We start from the raw sequence: 16,192 nt of genomic DNA, 5'->3' as shown, positions 1-16,192 counted from the left end.
ACCACCTTGCCTGAGCTTTTTTAACAGCATTTAGTGATGTGCTTTACAGCAGGATCCATGAACTGTAGAGAACAATAGTCAGGATTTGTCCCATCAAATGAATTGAAAACATTTCTGGGGATTCTCTGTGACGTTTTCAAAGGTAATTCTACAGGGAGGGTGAGGCTTATCTGTGAACAACATCTACTGTGTATACCACTCTTATGTATGTACTGTTTTCACCTTCCATTATACTCCTGTCTTTGATGATAAGCAGGGCACTGCTGGGAAATTATCTGTACAGAACAGAAAGTCTTAGTTTTAGGCCTAGTGGCCAGAATGGAAACTGCATGATTTCAGGATTATTGTAAAATATAATTAGTGGAAAGGAAAAAAATTATCAAAAATTCTTAAAAAAAATATAATTAACACAAAAACTTGATTTAATCAATAGGTAATTTTCTGATGACACTTTCCCTTTAAAGGGGCACTCCACTGGCCAGTGTGGAACTAAATGTTCCAAAGGCTGTTTTCACGCTTCGGGGGTCAGCCATATCCCCTCGGGACATCACTGCCATGCCCCCCTCAATGCAAGTCTATGAGAGGGGGTGTGATGGTCGTCATGCCCCCTCCCATAGACTTGCGTTACGGGGACATAGCCATGAAGTCACCGGGGGGGCCTGGTCAACCCCCACAGTGTGAAAACAGACTTCAGAATATTTAGTTCCACACTAGCCAGTGGAGTGCCCCTTTAAAGGGGTACTCCGGCGCTTAGACATCTTATCCCTTATCCTTATCCAAAGGATAGGGGATAAGATGCCTGATCGCGGGGGTCCCGCCGCTGTGACATCACGCTCCGCCCACTCAATGCAAGCATATGGGAGGGGGCATGGCAGCTGTCACGCCCCCTCCCATAGGCTTGCATTGAGGGGGCGGAGTATGACATCACACGGGGCGGAGCCGTGACGTCACAATGCTCCGGCCTCGTGATCGACAGTAATCAGACCCGGAGCGAACACGCTCCGGGGACTGATTTTAACGGGGTGTGGCGTGCAAGATCACGGGGGTCACCAGTGGCGGGATAGGGGATCATATCCTTTGGATAGGGGATGAGATGTCTAAGCACCGGAGTACCCCTTTAACTCTATAAAAATATCCCAGTTGTATAGGAGCCAGAGTAAGCTCCTGTATTCAATCCACTACATACATATGTAAATAAGCCTTCTCCTATATCACTGTAAATAGTAAACCTTGTTTCGGACATTTTCTTGACGGGTTTGTATTTGTCAGAAGGCACAAGCAGGGGAAGTATATAGAACCCCTTAGGCTGCTGAGAAGTTTAAAAGTTCTTTCTGTAGAAGTTTGTGGCGAAAAGTTCCTGCAAAACCTATGGCTTTCCCTGAAGACATGCGGCTTATTTACTGTGAGGTTTACCTAGGAAGTGAGAGTAAAGTGGTCTGCTTTCTATAATGTGACTAAGCCCAGGCTCCTAGGAATGCTGCTACAATCCAGGGATGCTCAGCACATAAACATTAGACATTCAGGCATTAGAGCAGAAGCCAAAAAGAATTTTGCTCAAGAACTATAATGTCAACACTAGTTATTTTTATCAAGGCAACATGGAGGAAAGCAAGTTACTGTGTTGGGTAGAGTCCCGAATTTATCATTCTCTGGAAACATAAAGCATAAATCCCCATCCACTGCTACAGCGTCCACCGTTGCCTTTTCTGTCATGACAAAGAGCCCCATTATTGTAAAGGTGTGGAAACGATTTGTACAGTGTAATATGTGACTGGGCAAACTAATGCTTGAGATTCATGGTGGGCATGTAGCTATATTATTTATGTACTTGGGAAAGTTGGCTCCCATTCACATTATGTTTTGGGTCCCCATCACCATTATACATCAGGATACTGTCAGAAAAGAACTCAGGGGTACTCCACTGGAAAACATTTAATTTTAAATCAACTGGTGCCAGAAAGTTAAACAGTTTTGTTCAAAAAATGATCACAATCATTAAAAGGGTATTCCAACAACCAACAAATTATCCTGTAACCACAGCATATGGATTTAAGGGGTATTTTTTTAAATCAACTGGTGCCAGCAAGGTAAACAGATTTGTAAATTAATTCTATAAAAAAATCTTAATCCTTCCAGTACTGATCAGCTGCTGTATGCTCCACAGAAGGTACTTTTCTTTTTGAATTTCTTTTCTGTCTGACCACAGTGCTCTCTGCTGACACCTCTGTCCATGTCAGGAACTGTCCAGAGTAGGAGCAAATCCCCATAGTAAACCTATCCTGCTCCGGACATTTCCAAACATGGACAGAGGTGTCAGCAGAGAGCACTGTGGTCAGACAGAAAAGAAATTCAAAAAGAAAAGAACTTCCTGTGGAGCATACAGCAGCTGATAAGTACTGGAATGATTAACATTTTTTAATAGAATTCATTTACAAATCTGTTTAACTTGCTGGCACCAGTTGATTTAATAAAAATGTTTTCCGCCGGAGTACCCCTTAAATCCCTATGCTGTGGTTACAGGATAAGTTGTTGGTTGCTGGAATACCCCTTTAATGATTGTGATCATTTCTTGAATGAGTATGCATAGAGATAGGTGTCAATCAATGAGTAAGGACCTCCCACTGGACTCCTAGTCCCAGAATAAGCAGAGATTTAAATGAATACATTTCAGGTTCTAGTAAGACTTTTCCTACAAAATTATATATCAGTTTTCTCATCTCCTCCCACTCTTTATCGCGATGCCTGAAGATTATTCTGCTTGTTCAATGTGACAGGTTTCCTTTAAGGAGAACACTCAGTGAGAGTCATATCATGGTGACAACAATCAATACAATTCCGTTTGTTTCTGCGCGTGCTCACTATATATCTGTGCTTTGAAGGAACTTCCTTAGATACGTATGTCATTTATTATTGTTTCTATCCAGATCTGTATGATCCTGCTAGAAATATATAACGATAAGTCTATATCCATAAAGAAAACCTTGGCGAACACGTAGCAGCTGCTCCTGTGATACCAGATGTGCTGTGCTGCTAAATGTACATTGCTCTACAATTACCAGAAGAAAGCAACTGCAGCTATTATTCCCCTGCACTGGGTATTTTTTATTCTTGACCTCTCCTAGATCAGGAGGATTTCCACTTGACAGGTCGCCATCTGCCTCCCCTGTGCTTTTTCTTAAGCATTTTCCAAGGTTGACTTTTAGACAGTTCTTTGCGCCTTTGCTGTCCCCCTAATGCATCTAGATATTAAGCGCCTAAAGCTCTGACACTATAGGATCCGTGCATCTTCCTTATAGACTCCATACTCTCTGCCGCTTCCCTTGAAATCAATGAGACGTTCGCTTATGTTTTGATAAGGTGAAGAAAACAACAGCCGGCTGCGTAGACGTGATTGATGTCTCTTATTCAATTAAAAGGTTTTGAAGTGCCTGAGATGCTCGGTGATTCTCTGGGGGGGACAATAGAGACTAATGGAATTTCTGATAAGTTATGCCAGGGTGAGCACATCTGATTAAAATCAAAGCACATGAATCAGCACTTTACCTCGCCTGCTAGTCCTGGATGCTAATGTGATATTCCTGGTCTGAGAAAATATTTGACCAATTATTAAATTAATCTTAAAAATATATATACAGTATATACATTTAGGACTTCTTCACATAAGGGAGGGCAATGGCTCTCAGCTGCTTTTTAGCTTGAAGGTCAGGATATTGTCATAGACTGCTGGCTAAAGTGAGGCCTACCCCTAAGGGTCAAATGGTCAATGGTCAAATATTTTCTCAGACCAGGAAGGGGTAGGCCTCACTTTAGCAAGCAGTCTATGACAATATCCTGACCTTCCAGATGAAAAGCAGTTGAAAGCCATTGCCCTCCCTCACATGAAGAAGTACTAAATGTATATATATATCATTTTAGTTTAATTTAATATTTGCCACATCAAAACCTTTTACTTGAATAAGAGACATCAATCATGTCTACGCAGCCCAGGACAGTTCAGTGTGAGATGAGCTATGATTGGCTAAGGCTGCACACACACTCCCCAGCACTCCAGACTGCTTTTCCTGATTTTGGATTTCTGCCAGGCCAGCAGGAGTAGAAAATATATGTTCATATGTCAGCAACTATCTAACCACCTATGATACAACAATGCCCCCAGTATTATATCAAAAACAACCAGGGGGGAGTGCATAAAACCTAACTTTTAATTGTCAAAAAGATAAAACTACCTAATTAACACATAGTGTAGTAAAGTGGTATGAAAGTAATGATCAGACATACAACAGGCCCTACACCACTGTTAAACGAATTATACATGTCAGTAGGTCGCCAATATGTATCATAGCCTATACACCACAATAATGTGTCACCCTATGCAACAGTCGCCCATCCAACAGTCGTCCGAGGCCAGCATGAGTCAAAAGTCTGTGCAAGAGAAAGGGGGAAATGTGTTTTGGACAAGTAGGGAGACACCTAGTGGCAGCTTTTTTAAACACAAATAAAACATAGAAAACTTTTTTTTTTTTTTAAACAAAGTAAATATTTTTATTTACCATAAGGAGTGCAATAGCAAAACATTTTTTATTGACAGTGCCCATTTAAGAGTCCAGTGGGCGGTCTATCCTAAATGACTTTTCCAGCACCCAGTAACTTAAAATAAGTGTCTGATGGGGGAAGAGGGGCCTAATTGCTGGGTGCTGTATTTCATGGCTCCGTGGCTAATCTCACCATTCCATTCAGCCGGGAGAGTCAGGTCTCTGAGGATGCATGCACACCACGTTTTCACTCAACGGGTGCCGGATCCGGCTGCGGGATGGGAAAACCGTGCACTCCTGTACCCCAGCCGCACCGACGCCCTAATCCATTGACTTTAAAGAGTCGACCGGAGTCACTGTTTTACTTTAGTCAGCTCATTTTTGACCCGTATCCGGTTTTCTGGCTGGACCTCAAAACGTAGAATACTACGTTTTGAGGTCCGGTCAGAAAACCGGATACGGGTCAAAAATGAGTCGATCAGAGTAAAACGGTCACTCCGGTCGGCTCTTTAAAGTCAATGGATTAGGGCGTCGGTCCGGCTGCGATACGGGAGCGCATGGTTTCCCCCTCCCCCAGCCAGGTCCGGCACCCGTAGAGTGAAAACGTGGTGTGCATGCACCCTTAGTCAGCTTTAGACTCCGGTCGGCTCATTTTCCCACCGTATCTGCATTGTAACCAGACTGTACTTTTCAGTCAGGTTCAAAAACTATATACTGTGTGAAAATGAGCTTGGCTGTGCAGAAAAAGAATGCGCCGAAAACAAGAAAAGCTAAATAAAAATAGTCTTAAAAAAACAGTCTTAAAAAGAAGCATATTTTAGAGCTGTTTTTTAAGGCCCGTTTTATGTACATGATTTTTTGCATGTGGACATGCCCTAAGCATTCTGTTGCAATTCACAGGGAAGTAATATAGTGCACAGCCAAGAACCAAGCAGTAAAATCACATGTGGTTTTTACCACATATTTAGGCAGTTTTGCAATCTGATTTTTGCTTAATAGCTCGTAGAGGTGAAGCACATTGAAACAATGCACTTTAACTGTATGAGCTGCGTGGCTTAAAACCACATTGCAAAACCAAAGTTCTATAAAATCACGTAATAGCGCCCTAGTACAATCTCAAGGAGCCACCTCTGGGCAGTGTGAAAGCGAAATTCATGCCAACCTTCTGTTTGTCATTCACATTGCCAATAGCTAGTTTATTGGGTACCGTATATACTCGAGTATAAGCCGAGTTTTTCAGCACAATTTTTCATGCTGAAAACGCCCCCCTCGGCTTATACTCTAGTGAACCTGATCCTGTCAATCCCTTCTCAGTGGTCTTCAACCTGTGGACCTCCAGATGTTGCAAAACTACAACTCCCAGCATGCCCGGACAGCCATCGGCTGTCATCCAGACCCCCCTTTAGTTTTCTACTCACCTCCCCTCAGTGGGAAGGAAGGGTGAGCTGGTTCGGGCCATCTATGCTGCAGGGACCGTCCGGTGGGGAGGGTTAGTCATTCCGGGCTGTTCATCTTCACCGGGGGGGGGGGCCTCTTCTCCGCTCCGGGCCGGCCCCGGCCTAGTGACGTTGCCTTGACAACGATGCACAGGGACGTCCGTGCGCAGCAGACGTACCTGCGCATGATTGTCCCTGCGTTGTCGTCAAGGCAACGTCACTAGTCCGGGGCCGGCCAGAGCGGAGAAGAGGGCCTCCCGGTGAAAATGGACAGCCCGGAACGACTAGCCCTCCCCACCGGACGGTCCCTGCAGCATAGATGGCCCGGACCAGTTCACCCTTCCTGCCCACTGAGGGGAGGTGAGCAGAAAACTAAAGGTCTGGATGATTACGAAGTCCACAGTGGTCTACAACCTGCAGACCTCCAGATGTTTCAAAACTACAACTCCCAGCATGCCCGGACAGCCGATGGCTTTCTGAGCATGCTGGGAGTTGTAGTTGTGCAACATCTGGAGGTCCGCAGGTTGAAGACCACTGATGACAGGCAGTGATGATGAAGGGGGGGGGGAATGATGACGGGGGTAATGATGACGGGGGTCTGGATGATGACAGGGGGGAGGATGACATGGGAGAATGAGGTATTTCCCACCCTAGGCTTATATTCGAGTCAATAACGTTTCCTGGGTTTTTGGGGTGAAATTAGGAGCCTCAGTTTATTTTTGGGTCGGCTTATACTCAAGTATATACGGTAGTTTAACTGTAAAGTTATGTGACCATTAATGACTAAACCCTTTAAGGGGTTATCCCACAGGATAGATGAATAGTATTTGATCAGTGGAGTTCTAACTGCTGGGACCATTATTGATCATAAGGACAGAGGCAACTTACCTCCTCAGAAGATAGACTAATTGCACACATACATGGCTACTGCTCAATTCACTCTCTATGGGACCTCATAACATTGCTGAGCACTGTACCTGGCTATGTTCGAAAGTGCCTTTGACAGTGAATAGAAGACTGGATGAGCATGCTACTGCCATTTCCATTCACTTGGGGGGGACATGGGGCATTTGTTATTGTGATCACTGAGGATTCCAGCGGTCAGACCATCACAGATCAGCTAGTTATTCCCTAAAGTTCCCTATTTAATCTTGGGAAAACCTCTTTAATTTCTGTCCAACTTTGCAAAGCATCAGCAGTTTATAGCCATTAATAATCCATTTGAAAACCAGTTTGGCACTGTTTTTGGCCACATCATAACTATGTGTCAACCACTTAGTAGCCACTTTTCAGGCTTTATGTTACCCCCCAGCTTTGATGCCTGTATTACTTTTACCATATTGGGCCACTATGAAAGCTAAAACTGTAAATGTTGAATTTGTGGCTGTAGCCTGAAGGGCTGGCTTAGTTGCTGGTCTGCTATCATAGTGATCAATTGGCAAGAATAAGGGTGCATTCACACCACGTTTTTGCAATACAATTCACGTATCAGGTTTTTGATGAAAAACGGATTCCTCAAAACCTGACTAAACTGTATCAAAACGTGTGTACAAATTTCAACCCGTCTACAGTTAAAAACCGTATACGGTTTGAAAAATGATGTCCGGTTGTTTGATTGAAATTCTAAGAAAAACTGTGCATAGTCAAAAACCGGATGGAAACGTATACACCTACAGTTCTGTACGGTTCCCATTGACTCCCATGTTAAAAAAAAAAAAAAGTATACAGTTTAATACAGTTTTTCACCCGGACCAAAAACCGTGGTAGACTACGGTTTTGGGTACAAGAAAAAAAACTGACAAAACCGTACAGGATGCAAAACGGACGCAACCTGATGCATCGTTTGGCATACGGTTTTCAATGGAGAGTCAATGCATATGGTTTTCAATACGGTTCCGTACGGTTTTGCCATAGAAAGCGTATACGGGAATTGTATTGCAAAAATGTGGTGTAAATGCACCCTAATAGAGATTCGTGCATATAGCATTTAGACTTTTTTAGGTCCTTGCATGTGGATTTTATAGAGTTTCGATGCTGACATTAAGACAGAAAGGAGGACATGTCTTCATGTCACATGGGAGAAGTAACATTGTGCGCAAAAGCTCCTAAAAATATTCTGTCTTATCTTCTGTCTGCCTAAGTCAGTGATAAGTAATCATTCCAGCCCTTTTCTAGCTGAAACAAAAAGAGGCTAAGACCACCAGAGAAGTGACCCCCTGGTCTTTAGTTTAATTGTAGTTTTTCTTAGCTAGAGCCCCCCTTAATTCCCCGAGACATAGAAACCAAGGCAACAAGAAAACAAGACAATAAGCTGAAGAAGAATGCAATGTAAAAGTATAGAGAACAGTTTTCTTTCTTGTGTTTTAACGCTACATATTCCAGAATTCTGTTTCTAGTTAGTGACATTTGGCATAAATGATTGTAAACAAATGTTTTATAGCCATGTTAGAATAATAGTCAGAATGCTGTTGAGCAGATGTGATGTCATGTCAGCCGAGCAACACACAGACATTGCTGGGAGGCAAAATATCCTCAGCTAAGAAGAACAAAGTGAGCAACCACACGCCGCAGCGCTGGATACAGGGGTTAGGAATTTGTTATGACATAACTTTTCATCCGTCAGAACCTCCATGTTGTCCATGTTGCTGCCTTTTCTATACAGTGGTCCCTCAAGTTACAATATTAATTGGTTCCAGGACGACCATTGTATGTTGAAACCATTGTATGTTGAGACCATAACTCTATGGAAACCTGGTAATTGGTTCTAAAGGCACCAAAATGTGATCCAAAAAATAGGAAAAAGTGAGAATTAAAGAAAAATAAGTAGATAACTAATATAGATAAAGCAAATCCTTACATATAAAAGTAAGAAAGATCTGCTGGGAGCTGTAATCACGGTCTATGTCAGTGTTTCCCATGCAGGGAGCCTCCAGCTGTTGCAAAACTACAACTCCCAGCATGCCCGGACAGCCTTTGGCTGTCCAGGCATGCTGGGTGTTGTAATTTTGCAAAAGCTGGGGCCACCCTGCATGGGAAACACTGGTCTATGTAGAGGACAGAAGCTTCTTCGGGGTCCTGTACAGTACACAGTGTCCCAAAAAGTAATGGAGTCGCCTTCACCTGGTGTCCAAAGGAGCAGGTAACCCTGGGACAGGTAAAGTGTACAGAACATGTAATACTTCCCTGTACTGTAGACACTAGTCAGTCCATACACTTCAGTAAAACAGGGGTTTTACCAATGAATGCCCATTTTGATTCGTCGGTTCTTTCATCCATTGACACGTTTCACAAATCTGGACTGTCTGTGCATTGTATGTTGAGTCTGGTTTCAACTTACGATGGTCCAGAAAAGACCATTGTATGTTGAAACTATTGTATGTTGAGGCCCTTGTAAGTTGAGGGATCACTGTATAGCACCAGTTGTGCATCGTCCTAATGATCCTTTTACACTTATCTGTTTAGTTCAGTGTTATAAGAAAACTTAACCGCTTAAGGACGCAGCCCATTTGGGCCTTAAGGACGCAGACAATTACATTTTTACGTTTTCGTTTTTTCCTCCTAGCCTTCAAAAAATCATAACTCTTTTATATTTTCATCCACAGACTAGTATGAGGGCTTGTTTTTTGCGCGACCAGTTGTCCATTGTAATGCCATCACTCACTTTACCATTAAATGTATGGCACAACCAAAAAAATACTATTTGTGTGGTGAAATTAAAAAAAAATTAAAAACGCAATTTTGCTAATTTTGGAAGGTTTAGTTTTCACTCCGTACAATTTACGGTAAAAATGACGTGTGTTCTTTATTCTCTGGGTCAATATGATTAAAATGATACCCATGATTATACACTTTTCTATTACTGTTGCGCTTAAAAAAAATCGCAAACTTTTTAACCAAATTAGTACGTTTAAAATCCCCCTATTTTGAAGACCTATGACTTTTTCATTTTTCTGTATAAGCTGCGGTATGAGGGCTCATTTTTTGCGCCGTGATCTGTACTTTTTATTGATACCATATTTGCTTATATAGAACTTTTAATAAATTTTTAATAAATTTTTTGGGGAATAAAATGTTATAAAAAAGCATCTATTTTGGACTTTTTTTTATTTGTACGTTCACACCGTTCACCGTACGGTATCATTAACATTTTATTTTAATAGTTCAGATATTACGCACCTGGCGATACCAAATATGTATATAAAATATTTTTTTAACACTTTTTGGGGGTTAAATAGGGAAAATGGGACAATTTACATTTTTATTGGGGAGGGGTTTTTTCACATTTTTTTTTACTTTTATTTTTTTACTTTTATTTTTACACTTTAATAGTCCCCATAGGGGACTATTTATAGCAACCATTCGATTGCTAATCCTGTTCAGTGCTATGTATAGGACACAGCACTGATCAGCATTATCGGTCATCTTCTGCTCTGGTCTGCGGGAAGGCAGATCAGGGCAGAAGATGCCGGGAAGGCAGCGGAGGCAGGTGAGGGGACCTCCGTCTGCCGTGCTGGATGATCGGCAACGCTGCGGGCGATCCAATCATCCTTTTTAGTGACCGCGATGCTGCAGATGCCGTGATCTGTATTGATCACGGCATCTGAGGGGTTAATGGCGGACATCCGTGGGATCGCCGATGTCCACCATTACAGGCGGGTCCCTGGCTGCGATCATCAGCCGGGACCTGCTGCACATGATCCGGGCATCGCTCCGATGCTCGCGGTTATGCTTAGGACGTAAATGTACGTCCTGGTGCGTTAAGTACCACCTCACCAAGACGTACATTTACGGCGCTCGTCGTTAAGGGGTTAAAGGGGTAATCCGGGAAAAATCTTTTTTATATATATATATCAACTGGCTCCAGAAAGTTAAACAGATTTGTAAATTACTTCTATTAAAAAATCTTAATCCTTTCAGTACTGATGAGCTGCTGAAGTTGAGTTGTTCTTTTCTGTCTAAGTGCTCTCTGATGAAACCTGTCTCAGGAACCGCCCAGTTTAGAAGCAAATCCCCATAGCAAACCTCTTCTACTCTGTGCAGTTCCCAAGACAAGCAGATATGTCATCAGAGAGCACTGTTGCCAGACAGAAAACAACAACTTAACTTCAGCAGCTGATAATTATTGAAAGGATTAATATTTTTTTTATAGAAGTCATTTACAAATCTGTTTAACTTTCTGGAGCCAGTTGATATATATATATATATATATATATATATATAAAAGTTTTTTCCTGGATAACCCCTTTAACTGGATAAAAGCTGGCACCCAGCATTCCAGCCCTATCCAGCCATGTGATTATTTACAACTATGTTTTTCTTCTGACAGGTCTACTTTAAAGCAAATCTGTCAGAAGGCACCCAGCTTTCCAGCCCTATCCAGCCATGTGATTATTTACACCTATTTTTTTCTTCTGACAGGTCTACTTTAAAGGGAATCTGTCAGAAAGCATCCAGCTTTCTAGGACCTTATTTTATTTCCATAGTCCTCTCCAGTGCAGAGATATAAGCTTTTTTGTTATGAAAATAATGCTTGAAAGCCTACGATACTTGAATGTTTAACCCATGTCCTCTTTATTACCCCCCAACCACCCATGGCTGTCTGGGCATGCTGGGAGTTGTAGTTTTGCAACATCTGGAGGTCCGCAGGTTGAAGACCACTAGGCTTTTGGACCACACCTGCATAATAACAAAAAGCTATAACAAAAAGAGATCTCTGCATTGGAAAGGTATACATGGAATCCTGATGAATAGCTATATCTAGCCATGTGCCTATTTACACCCATATTTTACTGCTTACAGGTCCCCTTTAAGACTTGAGCATAGCTGGAGCTGCCTATAAACATTAGTTGACCATCTCCAGTTATAGCAGAAATTGCTGACAGCAATAACTCATTGAGTTGGAGTTTTACGAGTGATCACTATAGTTTTCTATGAGATAAGTCAGTACTAGAGTTGATTGAATGGGTTCCCTGAAGTCTTGCTTATTGGTACATGCATAAGACTTGAGCATAACCACTGTATAGTTGCCCATAAACACGAGTTGACTGCCACCAACTGGAGACGTGACATCATGCCATGCCCCCTCCATTCATGTCTATGGGAGGGGGCACAACGGCCCCCTCCCATAGACATGAATGGAGGCAGTGTGGTGTGACGTGAATGGGGATAAGCAACAGTACCAGTACCAACCCATGGACAAGAGTTTTGCTGTTTCTAGGAAAGGTGCAGAGCCCATTTTTTATTTTAGAAAATCCCTTTAACACAAATTATAAACTGCGCTTGATACACTTGACAAGATTTTCCATCCCATATTTGCAACATTTCACAGAAATAGCCTAGACTCAGTATTCCCATGTTATTTCATTGTGAATGAAGATCTAATTGATGTGTAGTTTGTAGCAGGATCTGAAGTCTGGTGGTTTTGGCACAATTAAATGTCTTTTTCTTCTAATCACATGATCTCTCTCAGGAAAAATCTGCTGGTTTACTTCTGAGCCAAGCAAAGAAAATGTGGTTAGAGCATATGTTTCCCAATCCGCCTTTGTTCTCAGGTAGCGTAAACATGTAATTCTGAAGTATTACATCTCTCATTAAAAATTGCAGCTTTTCTATGCCATTTGTTTCAACAGTACTCATGTTCTGCATTAAATATCTGTCTTTGTTCAACTGGAGGACACTGGTTTACCTATACTCTTAAGGCTGGATCGTGGCTTTAGTAGTGGTTAGGAATGGAAATGAAAAAGGTCTATTATTACACATGGAAAAACTAATTCAATTGATGTACTGGATCATTTAAAAAAGGACATTGTCATGTACGCATCAGTGATCTTACCTTTAGATAACTGTACTTTTCTCATTAATCTAATATAGACATTCATTTGATGGGTGCATGGAAAGGTTAGATTGGTCGATGGATCCATAAACATATAGAACATCATACTTACTGCCGCTGTACTCATAGAGCTGCAATCGCTTCTCGGCCTTTTGGCTAAGATCAAGTGTAGTGTCTGTTCTTATGAGTGGTTTAGTCTTTGCCATTGATGTAGGATGGATGCTGCATGGAGGAGTAGGTGTAGCGGGGAGTACCGGGGCTGGTGCCACGTAACCAGCTCAACGGCTGTCCTGATGTGACCAACTGTGTTTTTTTTCTTTTACATTACTATTGTGCTGCTTTGCAGGCAGCTTATTCTGGGCAATCCCTATTCCAATGGCACACAAGAATGCATACACAGTACGTGTTTACCGGTCTTCTGGACAAAATTTCCAAATTTCAATTATAACAGTATATCAGAAGGATATATATATATATATATATATATATATATTATATTAAAACCTTGTGATATACTGTGATAAATTTACCATACTATAGGACAGTGGTCTTCATCCTGCGGACCTCCAGATGTTGCAAAACTACAACTCCCAGCATGCACGGACAGCCAACGGCTGTCTGTGCATTCTGGGTGTTGTAGTTTTGCAACATCTGGAGGTCCTCAGGTTGAAGACCACTGCTATAGGACATAACACTGGTAAGTTTATACCTTGATATGGACAGAGATGTTGAAATGTATGGCACATGTTTGCATACTTTTCGATCCAGCAGAAAGTAAAAAAAAAAAAAAGAAAAAAAGACTGATATGTTAAATTGTATGCGGATCTAAAGGTATACCTATGGTGTACTCCACCCCTAGACATCTTATCCCCTATCCAAAGGATAGGGGATAAGATGTCTGATCGCGGGGGTCCCTCTGCTGGGGACCCCCGCAATATAGCATGCGGCACCCACCTGTTTCTTGTCCGGAAGCACTGGAGAGTCTGGGTCCCGATCACGGGAATGGAAGTCCGTGACGTCACAACTCCGCCCCTGTGTGACGTCACGCCCCGTCCCCTCAATGCAAGTCTATGGGATGGGGCGTGACGGCCTTTGGATAGGGGATAAGATGTCTAGGGGTGGAGTACCCCTTTAAAGTCGGCCAAATAGTTTTGAACAAATGTTTAAAATGTAATATCCAAAAATCATAAACATATTGTATTTGTTGACAATACCCTTTCGTAGATGTCACGTTTGGTTCCTACTAAACAATCTAGATCAGTGGTCGCAAACTGTGGCCCTCCAGATGTTGCAAAACTTCAACTCCCAGCTGACACTGAATCACAACTCCTTACATAAATGAAGTCAGAGCACATATTGGGGGAGATTTACCAAAATCTGTCCAGAGGAAAAGTTGCTTAGTTGCCCATAGCAACCAATCAGATCACTTCTCTCATTGTTCAGAGGCCTATTCAAAAATTAAAGCAGTGATCTGATTGGTTGCTATGGGCAACTCTGCAACTTCTCCTCTGGACAGGTTTTGATAAATCTCCCCCATGCTGTTTATAAAATTCATAGGTCACGATCCTGCCAAATGATAGCATAGAAATATAGTGCATTCTTGTCTATGACTACAGATGAGGTAACCGGATGAAAAATGGGAGCTGGTCCAGTTGTTACAATACTCCAAACTTTATCATTTGATCGTTTCTTTCATGGGAAATAAGCATTTTAAGAATTAGCTCTTATTGTTCACATTAGAGATTGGACTCTTTTAGCTTGTTAGATTTTAGTTTGATTACAATAGTTAACTCTTTTGATCTACGGTAAATCTACTATAAGTCTGAATAGCATTGATTCAAGGAAAGCTGACAGCACGGTCACCTGCACTAGCACTAAATCTGAGTATACAGGTAGATAGAGCGGGTGACCCTGTTTCTAACACTTCTTACCGGGTGAAAATAGGTGCAGGCAGCAGCGATTTCCCGTCTCGGTCAGTGTTTGGCTGAGTGGCAATATAACGTCTTGAGCATCAGCACAGTTGATCCTCCTGGTACCAGGGATACATATGTAACATTGCTGCTTAGCCAATCACTAGGAGAGGAAAGAAATCACCGCAATTGGCTTAGCCGCAGAGTGTGTCCACAGGAAACCAGGAAGAGGAGTGCACCATGCAGGCAACGGGAAAATGGAGGAATCGGGAGAGTGACAGGAAGTAAGTACATTTTTATATTGGGGAGAATGGAAATGTTGCTAAAAGGAGTACTTCTTTAAAGCGTACCCATCAGATCCAACAAACAAAACAAAAACATTTTTTTTATATATCACTCAGTACCTAATCCTGACCATGTATATCTAATTTTTATGTGTCTAGAACCTTTATTCATTTTTCTACTACACTTTTAATTTAGCTCACTAGTCTGAATTCATCTCAAAGGGAGGGGGCGTGGACTCACTGTGCAGGTCTCCGCCCCCTCGCTCAGTATGCTGTCTGCTCACATCTCCCCTAGCATTAGCAAAACGAAAACTCCCACTGGCAGTATCAGGACACAAGCTGACAGTGGGAGGATTTTTCCTCCAGCTGAGAGCCCTGCGCTCACAGGTGTCAATCAAGGAAGTGTGTCCATGACATAGGTGATGATGCATGGACACAGCAGGACTAGTATGTGTCCAAGAAGGCAGGGGGGCAGTTGCTTGACTGACTTTTTCAGTATGAAAGTATTGGTTTTGCATGCTTTACAACATATCAAAAGTTTTTGTATCTGACAGTGCCCATTTAAAGGAAAACAGTCACCCATTGAACCACACTGAACCCAATACACCAGATTATAGTGCGGGTGAAAGGGAGACTGATGTGGGGTCCCTGACTCATATACGTACCTGCAGTCCGGCGCCCTGTCCCTCCGAATGTCGGCTTCTTTCTTCAGTGAATTGTGCGCTATAGGCGGTCCCGCTGACTGAATTTTAATATTCATGGGTGCTGGTCACATGAGTTCCTGTGCCTACTGAGCACTCATGTTACCAGCGCCCATGAATATTCAAATCCAGCTGGCGGGCCCGCCTCCAGCGCGCAATTCAGAGAAGACAGAAGATAATTTTCAGAGGAGCACCAGACTGCAGATACATATATGAATCAGGGACGGTCTGCCGTTCACCTGCACTATAACCCGATGTATTGGGTTTAGTGTGGGTGAACCACTGGCTTAGCTATCCAAGGAGAGACAAGCAGAGCCGAACAGAAATGAAAGGGTGTAGAGCCCAACCTTTCTTCTAGCGATTGGTGGAAGTCCACCGATCAGAACTTCTGAGATGTCACTATGACTTGTCAGACGTTTGTTGAAATGACAGAACACTTTAAACTAAATACTAGCTGTGTTTATTTGCTATTGGATCAGGAGGTTACTTTATGCGTA

The 16,192-nt window shown here is 42.3% G+C and overlaps 1 protein-coding gene and 1 pseudogene across 5 annotated transcripts in view; both read left to right on the top strand.

Moving 5' to 3' along the window:
- The window catches only part of SLC8A1 (solute carrier family 8 member A1), a 568,703-nt gene that overhangs the window by 272,409 nt on the left and 280,102 nt on the right, over positions 1-16,192 (top strand). The window lies entirely within an intron of this gene.
- LOC130363315 (U2 spliceosomal RNA) lies at positions 12,937-13,155 on the top strand (annotated as a pseudogene).

Source organism: Hyla sarda, chromosome 3 (genome assembly GCF_029499605.1).
Source record: "Hyla sarda isolate aHylSar1 chromosome 3, aHylSar1.hap1, whole genome shotgun sequence".
NCBI classification, from domain to species: domain Eukaryota; kingdom Metazoa; phylum Chordata; class Amphibia; order Anura; family Hylidae; genus Hyla; species Hyla sarda.
Note: the sequence above shows the minus strand (reverse complement) of the source record. Positions and strands in the feature narration are given on the sequence as shown.